The sequence below is a fragment of the Strix aluco genome, chromosome Z (assembly GCF_031877795.1).
Source record: "Strix aluco isolate bStrAlu1 chromosome Z, bStrAlu1.hap1, whole genome shotgun sequence".
Taxonomy (NCBI): Eukaryota; Metazoa; Chordata; class Aves; order Strigiformes; family Strigidae; genus Strix; species Strix aluco.
Genome location: NC_133971.1, coordinates 50302606 through 50313067, shown reverse-complemented (window position 1 = coordinate 50313067; position 10462 = coordinate 50302606). Strand labels below are relative to the sequence as shown.

The 10462-nt window shown below is 37.4% G+C and overlaps 1 long non-coding RNA gene across 1 annotated transcript; it reads right to left on the bottom strand.

Moving 5' to 3' along the window:
• Window positions 1–7150: 7150 nt before the first annotated feature.
• LOC141918450 (uncharacterized) lies at window positions 7151–10048 on the bottom strand. The gene is made up of 3 exons (XR_012621684.1): window positions 9830–10048; window positions 9163–9311; window positions 7151–8406 (listed from the first exon to the last, which is right to left on the bottom strand). It is a non-coding gene; the product is annotated as an uncharacterized LOC141918450 (long non-coding RNA).
• Window positions 10049–10462: the final 414 nt, after the last annotated feature.

The window sequence follows — 10462 nt, the reverse complement described above, 5'->3', positions numbered from 1 at the left end:
GAAGAACGCAAACTGCCTGCAAGGAGCTCTCAAGCCAGATAACCTTGGTCCTGGTGACTAAGGACCACTAAAGAGTGCAGCAATCAGCACTAACTATGTAGCATCACCTGTACTGTGCTGTGTGCTCGCATCTCATCTGGGATAGATTTGTTAAGTACTAATTGTTTTGTATATGTAGCAATAATGATTGGTAGTAATGAAGAACTATTGGCAACATGAACTGCTATGAACATCAGTACTTCTTTTGAAGCTTGAAACTGGCTTGATTTGTCCATTTCTTAAACACCCCAGTCACAGCGATATTCAATTCCCTAAATGATATAGGGAGCTATATATTAATTTGTAATGCTAAGGATCTGAGCTCTTCTCTTTTAGAAGAACATTATTACATATACCTTTGTACTCGATTTCATTATAATTTTCCTTGAGTTAGCCAGTTAATAATTGGTAATCCTTACAAGGAATTAAAAAATTAATCAGGTTGCTGATGCTGCTGTTACTATTACCAGATTATTCCCAGTTTCCATTGTTCTACCTCCATGTGTAACCATTCTGTTTGTAAAATAATAAAATTTCTCATGTCATGTTTATATTAGTGTACAAATAATATTTGAATGTTAAACCCAAAATAAGTTCAATAAATAAATTTTAGAGGAGTCATATGAAGAGTTTTATCTTTCCTACTGGACAACCTATTTAGTTACGGTGGGACTCAGTTTCAGATGCTCTGCAGCATAATTCTTGCTTGAGAAAAATACTTACTATTTTTTTCTGTTATGACAGAATGCTTGCAAGCAGAAATCTGAATTACAACCTTCCCCAAACAAACATGCATAGCTAGATAATTTTATCAATGTGCTTTTTTAGCTTATGTGTAAAGTTAGAACATAGTTCTCAGTCAAAGACTAGAAAAAATAAGGATTTATTTTACTGTTAGATTGGTTTGACTTCAAGTTTGTAAATGTATGTTGCCACTTCCTGTCTGTGGAAAATTAAAATTGTCAAACAGCAAGCATTTCTTGTGCAGGCATTAATTAAAACATGCTCCTCTGAAAAATACTAATGAATCATAGTGGTATGAGCAGTTAATTTCTTCAGAAACACACATGGAAGCAGCTGCAGAAATACTGAAGAAACCTGTGAAGTAGAGGAAGCTCGGGCATCTGTATTTCTTCGTCTCTGCTTAGCAGTCGAGAGCAGTTTCAAACCTTATTTCCTGAGGTAGTTAAGAGACCTTTTGCCCATATTAGAGGCTGTAGATATGGATGTAATTTCAGGCAGATAAAATGAGATCTTATGACTGAAATAACATTTCCTGTTATTTGAGTACAGTCAAATACACCTTTACAGTCCTTTAATATGCAATCCTCCCTACTGGAAATTTTGAAAGGTGTTTTCACAAAATTCCTTAGTCTGTGTGTCCATAATACCTTTCCAGAAATCTAGTGGCGTGTAACAGTTAAGAAAATCCACTTTACCATTTTTATTTACCAATTCTCACTTAAGTGCATTCCATGGTATGCTTTATCTCACTACTCACTCACCTATCATGGTAAAGCTTCATCATTTTAAGTACCTCAGCTTTAAAAATCTTTGCTTTTGGCTTGCTTTGACAAATTTTACATAAAAATAGACCTTGATATCCAGATATTAATTCCTACTTACTTGCCAGTATAGTGTTCAATTTTTGATAGCTTAAAATTACTAAATTAAGCCAGTCACGTTATAATACAAGTTAATCTTCCTTTTTGCTGTGCTTCATACTTGAAGAAGCAGCCCTGAACAACTGTAAAACACTTGAAGTATACTAACTGCTAACACAGTTTCATCCCACAGGTTCAGTGTGATTTGTGCAAAGTCATGCTGTGGAGGAAGAAATCACCAGACCTCAAAACTGCTTGAATTTATCCTTTCATTTAAGGTTCAGTGCATTTTCTAACCTCTGTTCTCATGTTTTCAAAACTGCAGTGAACAAGAAATGAGCCTGTTTGTGTCTAAAAAGTCAGTGTGCTACTCTATGCTCGTGATAGTTGGTTACATAAATGCCAAAACACATCCAGACAGGACACCCCAAGAAAATAACACATTGAAATAAATGTTTTAGAGGAAAAATAAATTTAGTTGCACACAAAATTAAACATTTACTGTATTTCCACGTGTACGGCTTCACAGAGGAAGAGGTTGAGAGCTGCTGCAATACAAGGAGTTGGCCATCATGGAAGCAGAAAAGGGAGATTATTGGGAAAGGTGTCACTCTTGTTACCTTCTGAAATACCCCATGTACACTCTTGCAGAGTCTCAAGTCTTACCGACATGGATTTGTGAACCTGTATTCATGAAAACATAGTACTTTGATTTTTAACTTTCTTTTTTTTAAAAATATATTTATAAGTAAGAAGTTCAAATGGATAAGAATTTGTTTCAAAATAGCAGTTCCCTGGGATTTTTTTTTTTTTTAAGACAAATCAGTGAAACTCCATTATGAATGTTGGAAGAGGTTTTTACGTTAGAGAAATGTGCTTCCACCTTGGCACAACAAAGCTCAGGCCATACCCGGTGCAGAGCTCAGCCAGAGCTCAGCCAGAGCTGGAGAAGCCGGTGCCGGGGGCTCCTCCGTGTCCCGGCGCTGCCCGGGGACCCCCGCGGCAGGGTGCCACTGCTTCGCGGGTGCTGGCCCTGCGGCACGGTCCCCACCCAGCCCAGCCATGGGCAGGCGCGGACCTTCTGCTCCTTCTGTCAGACACCAGAGGGAGCTCTTGGTCGTAACGACTTTCCTGCGCTCTTCTCAACTTTTACTGAAAGCCTATTCCGTGCCTAAGCTTTCCTTACTCTCATATTGGCTCTTCCAATTCAATGATAAATGGATATTGAAAAGCTAAAAAAAAAAAAAAAAAAAAAAAAAAAAGTGACAATCTCGGCCATACATAGTGTAGGCATAGCTCAACGGAATGGGTTACAACACCCCATTAAAGCCACATGTCACTCTAGGTACCAGGACTCCCTAGGTATGACTTACTGAGATCTCCAGCAGTGAGGCTTACAAGCACCCATGTCCTGAGCAGGGAGCTGCAAAAGCTGCTCCATGGGAAACGAAGAAGTGTTGTCCCATGGGAAATGTCGCAAACGTGGCCTGCTCTAAGCAGTAGGCAGGAATTTGCCTGTGGTTAACACTCACAGTTCCCAGTCCTCTCTGGGGACGGGTGCCCGCACCAGCCCTGTTACACAGTGTGTAGCTCTGGGGTGAGGCAGTAGGGACCATCCGAATTTCTTTTAGGACTTGGAGGGCTGAGGATATGCAAAAGGCCAGTTCTCATCTGTTCTCTGGCTGAACCTGGGCTTCAGTGGACTGCATGAAGGAGAAAGGTCTGGGGAAGGGCTGGAAAACCTCAGAAGGACATAGACAGTGAAAGGTTGGCTGCACTGAAGTGGATAGGAACTCCAAACTATGCTCTGGCCAGATTTTGAGTGAAGAATCTGAAGAAACCAGGCATCCTTCCCACAACATTTCTCCCAGTGGCTCAACTTTTGTTTTGTTTTGTTTTCTTTCCAGTCATGGCTGAATTTCAATAATGCTGTTACACTTACCTAATGAAAGAAAAACATGTCCTTTCATATGTGCACTTTTATCCACTCAGTTAAGGTACTTAAAATATGCTATAAAACACTTAATAAAAATAATCCACTCTTTAAAACTATATAGTTGGTCTAATAAAATATATCATTCTCTCTAAGAAACTGTTTCAGTTAAAGCATTTTAAGCAGTATTGTGGCTTCATAAGTAATGGACAGATTTTAAAAGACCAAGAACATCTTTATGCAAAACAATTCTATATATTTTTCTTTTCTGTTACATGACTAAATGGTTCTCGCCCATTCATAGTAATCCCGGCTATTCATGCTCAGGCAGTATTTATGCACTGAAAAATGAATAAATTGGTCTGTTACCTTCTGTAATGCTGTAATTATTGCTTATAAGCAGCTGTCAGTTGAACAAATAAAGCCTTTAGCGTGACTGGCTCTCTAATAAATATGCTACTTTTAATATTTCCTAAGGGAAGCAATACAGAATTTCATATAAGTGAATAAGGATACCCATCTAGTACGCTCTCTGGCTACCCAAGTGTAGTCTGTTGATTCAAAAACTACCTCTCTTAATCTTGGGAAAAAGAACACAAGATACTGAATATTTAAAAGGTACCAGATAAGCATTAGTATCCTAAATATCATCAGTATTCTAAGCGAAAGGGAGTTTCCACATTTTATCTTAGACATAGCTAACACAGTAACAGTGTTGTTAATATCTTGGAAAGCAAAATAATCAGGTACTCCGTGAATCAACTGGCATTTTGGTTTTTGGCTTTTCTCATTTGTTCTGTATGCTTTGTTGCTTTTAAGATATTTTACATATTGGTGCATTCAGGTATTCTTTCAGAAAATAGAAACATGTGGACAAGCAATATATTGTCAAGGTATTTAAAAATAGGAGTCAAAGGCTGGATGTGGCAATTTGTAACAGGTGAAGTCTAGGCAAAAATCATCCTTTAAATAAATCCAGGAAAAAAAATGTAGCAGTGTTACATGTAGATAATAGAGAAGAGAGAAGAAAATGTATTTCTTGAGGTGGAATAAGAATGGGAAAAAGAAGATTAAGGGGAAAAGCAAGCATCTTAGATGGGATTGAAAATAAGAGCTCATAGCCCAGGAGCTCATAGCTGTTGTAAAATTGCCTTGCCATTCCGCAGAACAGGATACAGGCACATGAATGTGCATTTTGGGACTTAGAGCTAGATGGAGAAACATTATAGTCCTCATTCTTCTCTTTTTAGCTGCAAAAGAACTGAAGGGTCTGTAAAGTGCAGATTGCAGCAAAAGTCATGCTTATACAATTTTTATATAATTCATCAAAGCATTCAACAAAAATAGCTGGCAGGTGAAGACTGGCTAGAAATGCTCAGAACTTGGGTGATAGCTGATGACAACTTCTAACTGATAGACAGGAGGGGTTGTATACCATCATCGGTAAGAAAATGAGTGAGGGATGCTCTCTCAACAGTTACACCAAATGCTTCACAAATATTATGCTGATACGAGTGCATCCAAAAAAATCTTGGTTCTAAAAAGTACCTCCGTTTGTAGGCTTGTGCAAAGACATTACAGACAGTGGCTTCTGGAAGGAGTAACAAGAGAAGTCGAAAAGGAGCAGGAAAACCCACAATGTTACTTGGCCTCTTGCATGTCCACAAAAAAAAATGAGTAACATGCTGACTATTTTAGAGAGTAACCTTGGATTTCATGTGATGCAATTGTGGTCGTGACGGAAAATAAACGAAACCTGCATTATTTTTTCAGAAAGAAAGATCTATGTGCACACATCATTTCTTTCACCCATTTGTACAGAAAAAAGTGAAGGATTAATTAATTAATAAGCAAGACATACAAGAATACTGTATGCCTCCCTGATTTGCTCTGCAACTAGTCCACATAAAGAAATACAGATATAGAAACGTAAGAATAATCTTATCTGCATCTAAATCCAAAGCCTAATTTGATGGAAAATTCAGAGAATATGCTAGGACAAGACTGATAATGAAGATCGTCTGCCCACAACAGTCTTTCAGAAAATGGTTCTCTTTACTACAAATTGGCTCAGACTAAAAAGTCTCTGAAAAAGAGCCTTACCACAGACACACAGAGCTTTCTGAGTGTGAATTGCTCAAGACTTCGGGCTGGAAGCCTAGAGACTAAACTGAACAAAAGCCTGTCTGCTTAAGAACAATTTATTTCCAGCAACCTCTGTACCACAATGGCAAAGCTCTGCTAATGACATGAGGCACAGCAGGAGGAAGACAAGAATCCAAGAGCAAACTTGGCTTTCTATCTATTGCAGCCTTAGTCATCCTTTTTGAACAGAATTCAGCTGTCAGCCATGTGGAAGACAAACACCTGTGAGGAAGTACAGAAACAGCTGGTATCAGAGGTCATATTGCAACCAACATTAGCTGTGCTCTGTACCAAGTCCTGCTGCTCTGCTAGATGAAAACAGTAATGCAAGTCCTGTCATAAAAACTAATGCATTGGTATGAATGAGGACATCCAACAGGCAACGGGGGAACATTTTCTTTGAAAGAATGAAGGAGCAAGGGTGATGCCATGTTTTTATGGATTGGTCATTGTTGTTGCAGTTCTTTACTGTATCTTGGGCAGAGGGAAATAATAACATTGATGGACAATAAAACCTGCTCACTTTCTTCTTCTAAGGCTTCTATTCCAGACTCATAATGTCTGTTTCAACATCCTGTAATTTCTCTGGTAATCATCTCCTCTGGCCCTTGAAAAGATATTTTCAAAGTATTCGCTTAGATAATCCACCTAAACTTGAATTTATTGTCTGTCTTTATAAGGGATACTATAAAGTCTGTGGGACCTATCACAATGATGTAAAACAGGTAGCTATCACTATGTTAATAGATAACCAGGGTTTATACCAGCACTGACTATGAAAGCAGAGATATCTCCGTGCTTGTGTTTTGAATTACATATTGAAATCTTTGATGGTGGCTGGTACTTAATCACGGACTTGGAAAGATGGTATGCTTGTATCAATCTGCAAAATTAAATGTATACCCATGGCTGCCTTCAAAAGATCCTTCCACTGACTTCTGTTGGCAGTTTTGTGACATACTTTGTGTCCCAGGAGCTCACAGGTTCTTTCAGTGCGAAGAGTTAATCTGTTTCATTAAAGTGACAAACAGATAATCTGACAAACCTGGTGTGGTGTGATATAGGCATTTTAAAGCAGATAGAGGAGAATTTTAAAGGGTCTGTGGGAGGGAACAAGACCAAGAACTTGAGTGTGTGCTTATGGGCAGAAGAAGAAAGGTTAAGACACTATTGAAGATGAATGAGATGCTATAGCAGAAGTCAGTCAGCTAGGACAGGTATTTATTCTACGTTCTTGAGTGCTTGTAGATCTTCATGGTGCCGGAAACTGCAGTTGTTCATTTTTCAGCTTCTTTTTACAACTTATGACACTGTTATACATTTGTAGTACAAAAATAAGATAGACTGAAAGCTGACTATGGTCTAAAAGTATGTAACAATTAAAGTTGTATACAGAAATAAAAACCAAGATTCTGGCTTCAGGCTATAATATATTTTTAATTTGCTTAATAACTTACCAAAGTACAGACAGGATTTTGACAAGGGCTTTTTCTACGTTAGATGAAACAGGAAACTGACATGAAGAAACGCTGCAGAGAAAATAAAGTATTTAAAGGGATTTGGGGGCTTAATTTAGAATACTGATTCCATTTTTGAAAGTCATGTGAGCCTGTATTTGAATTCCAGAGGACTTTAAAAATTGTACCTGTTATTACACTGCAAAATGTTGAAGCTGATATTAATGAACTTTGTAGAATGAGGCTGTGTGGAGGTTACAATGAGTTCATGATTTTTTGCTGGAATTTAGATGCTCGGAGTATACATTCTGCTCATTTGTCTAAGTTAGAATTTATGTCTCTGGGTTGACATTATTACTATCTAGTAAGGACTTTAAATTGTAGGGCTGCATCTACAAAAATTATGGTAATTGTCATTACTGCTGTCTGAAAGTCTGGACACCGGTACATGTGGTTTGGGTGACGAAGAGAATAGGTAGCTTCTTTCAGTCACAGACACCCTTTGTGTTTGTACATTTTTAATATACTAGAAGTTGCAAAAAGTGGGAGAACATGAGAAAATAAAAACGCTGTTTCCTTTCTGGAATAGTAGGCATGCCATGTATTTGCATTCTTGAAGCAATTTTGGACTTGGACATGTGATAAAAATAAAACTGAGACTATGAGTAAATGCTTTTCATAACAATAAGTTTATAAATTAGAGAGGGAACCTTTATAAAATTGTTGGATTTTTTTCCCCCAAATATATGTCCTTTTCATTTTAAACAGATTGTTATATCTCTGCAGATTATCATTAGTTGTTGTACATTCCTAATTTTCCATGTGTATCAGAGGATGTATATGCATTTCTTCCTTGTGTTTGTCTATTCAGAATATTAGCCATAACTTAATGGGAAGAGGAATCCCGCATGGCTGTCTTCAACAAGACTTCTCTATTTTATCAGTGTTACATAGAGAGTAGAGGAAACTTTTTAGTCCTGAGCCCATCTATCCAAGAAAATAAAGGAATACAAGCAGGGAAAATAAACATATTATTTTTTCTTTCTCTAGAAATAGCTAATTCTTTCACTGTGAGATGAGTTCTTCCCAGTCCAAAAGGATCACCTGCTTGCGTGTGGAGATATCCAAAGTTTACCATGGATCAATACATAATACTTCTAATGCAGCTGCTTCATCATCTGTGCACCTGCACCTACAGGTCACCCAACTGATGGCATCACATTCTTTCCTACAGTAGGACACAAATGTTACAACTCAGCACATTACTTAGAGAGTAAAAAGGTGAACCAGCTAACTACGTAGAGTGTCATTACAGACAAGAACTATAGCACTGAACTTTATATATTCAGCCAGAGGGTAGTGACATCTAAAAATGAAGGTGTTGTCTATCATGTTTTCATATCAGTAGGTTTTTAAATTGCACATTTATACAATTAGTCATTTGCCACACTGATTAAAATAGGAAGCGTATGCAGTTATATAATGGGACACATGTGGTTGCAATTGCTAAATCATTTGCACCTGTGCAAAGGCAATGCAAAATGGAGCAGGTTTATGCTTGCTTTGCAACGTGGAAATACTAATAAAAGATTGGGACATAGATGTAATCATAAATGGTGAGTTTGGGCAATGGAGTATCCTACATTTCTCATTAATAAAACTAAGCGGCTGGGAGCAGTGATTTTGTAGACTGGTGTGCCTAGAGAAAGTCTGTCTCTTAATTTGTGCTGTATTATACTAGTAAGTATGCTTCTAATGTTAAGAAAATATTCCCTCCACCTCTGTGCCACAAAAGGAGAGAAAGAACTACTGTCTTTTTAGACAATAGAAATTGTTAGTACAGCTAGAAAACAGGATGATTATTTACTTTAATGGAAAAACACAGAAGGTCCCTTGTTCCAAGATGCAGTTAAGCAAATCAGTTTCCCCCTATGACATGCATTTCAAAGGAAAATAGGTATGAATATGTAAGGTTAATTTTTACCTTCCTGAAATTCCTTCATAGTTTAGCTATATCATTCATGTACTCTTCCAACATATCAAATGTAAGGCCTTTGAGGGTTAGTTGCTCATCTTCCTGAAATGATGCTCTTCTGTCTTGTTGATGTAATTTTTGCAGTTGTTGCTCCATAACTAGAAAAGATGTACAAAGCTTTCTTTCAAAACTTTAAAAAATTTGTTCTCCCTCCCACTTTTTTTTAACCCATTTAGACAGATCAATAGAGATGTTTGATCCAGAAAAAACAATAGTGCTGAAAATAGAGTATGACGGTTATCTAGTACCATATAGTTTGGAAAACTCAGTAAAAAACCCCCTAGTGATTCAACAAGCTGTGGGTGAAATCCAGGCTGTCAATGAAGTCAGTGGTAAAATTCCCACTGACACGCTTAGGCCAGATTTTCTCCCTAAATACCCAGTAGGTAGTTTAAGACATTATACTTTTAGGTATTCACTGCAGTAATAAAGCAGTAGTTACAGCATTGCAGGATTGAAGCACAGCACTGAGACTCAGGTGAGTCAAGAGCCTTAACTCAAACTTTGATTTTATCTCCTTGTCAAACATAGGATCACCTGTACTATAGCTGCACCTCTGCCCGCCAGTTAAGGTCAAAGAAAAAGGTTTTGTAGTGCTTTAGATTAGATTGCTTACCTTCTATTTAAGGAAATACACAAGTAATTTCTATGTAAAATTAAAGAGAGTTTTTCCTTTCTTCTCGTTCCTGCTTCTTGATCCTGTGAGTGAAGAACATGAGGTCCTTGTGTCCTAGAGCACGAGGCTTGAGAAAAGCCACAAAGTTTTTTTGTAAATTAGCCCAACGTCTGCATTTATTCACTTCAGAAATTAAGATCCTCTTTACTTTGTGCATGAAGAACAGAGGAAATAGTGACTCTATAAAGGAGAGGAAAATTTGATTTAGGAAAAGAAAAATAATCTTTGTTAGGTTATTTAAAATGTTGGGTTTGTTTTGCTAATTGCTATTTGTCTTCACTAACAAAATATTGTAATGAAAATTTCAGGGGGGGGCTTATCAACGTGTCTGTACTTAAGAACTAGTGGTGATAGACTTTTTTCTTCTGAGTAATTGTTGAGCAAGTTGCCAAGTCCAGTGTTTATATCTTACAATTTTCAGGGTGGAATAACAAATATTCTTCCATTCCCATTTAAAACCTCTCTAACAATTAATTTTCTGACCTGCTCAGCAGCTATACAGATGGAACATCATCCAACAGTCATTGCCTTTTAGTGCTCTGTGTCTACCTAAAGCATACACACAAAAACAAC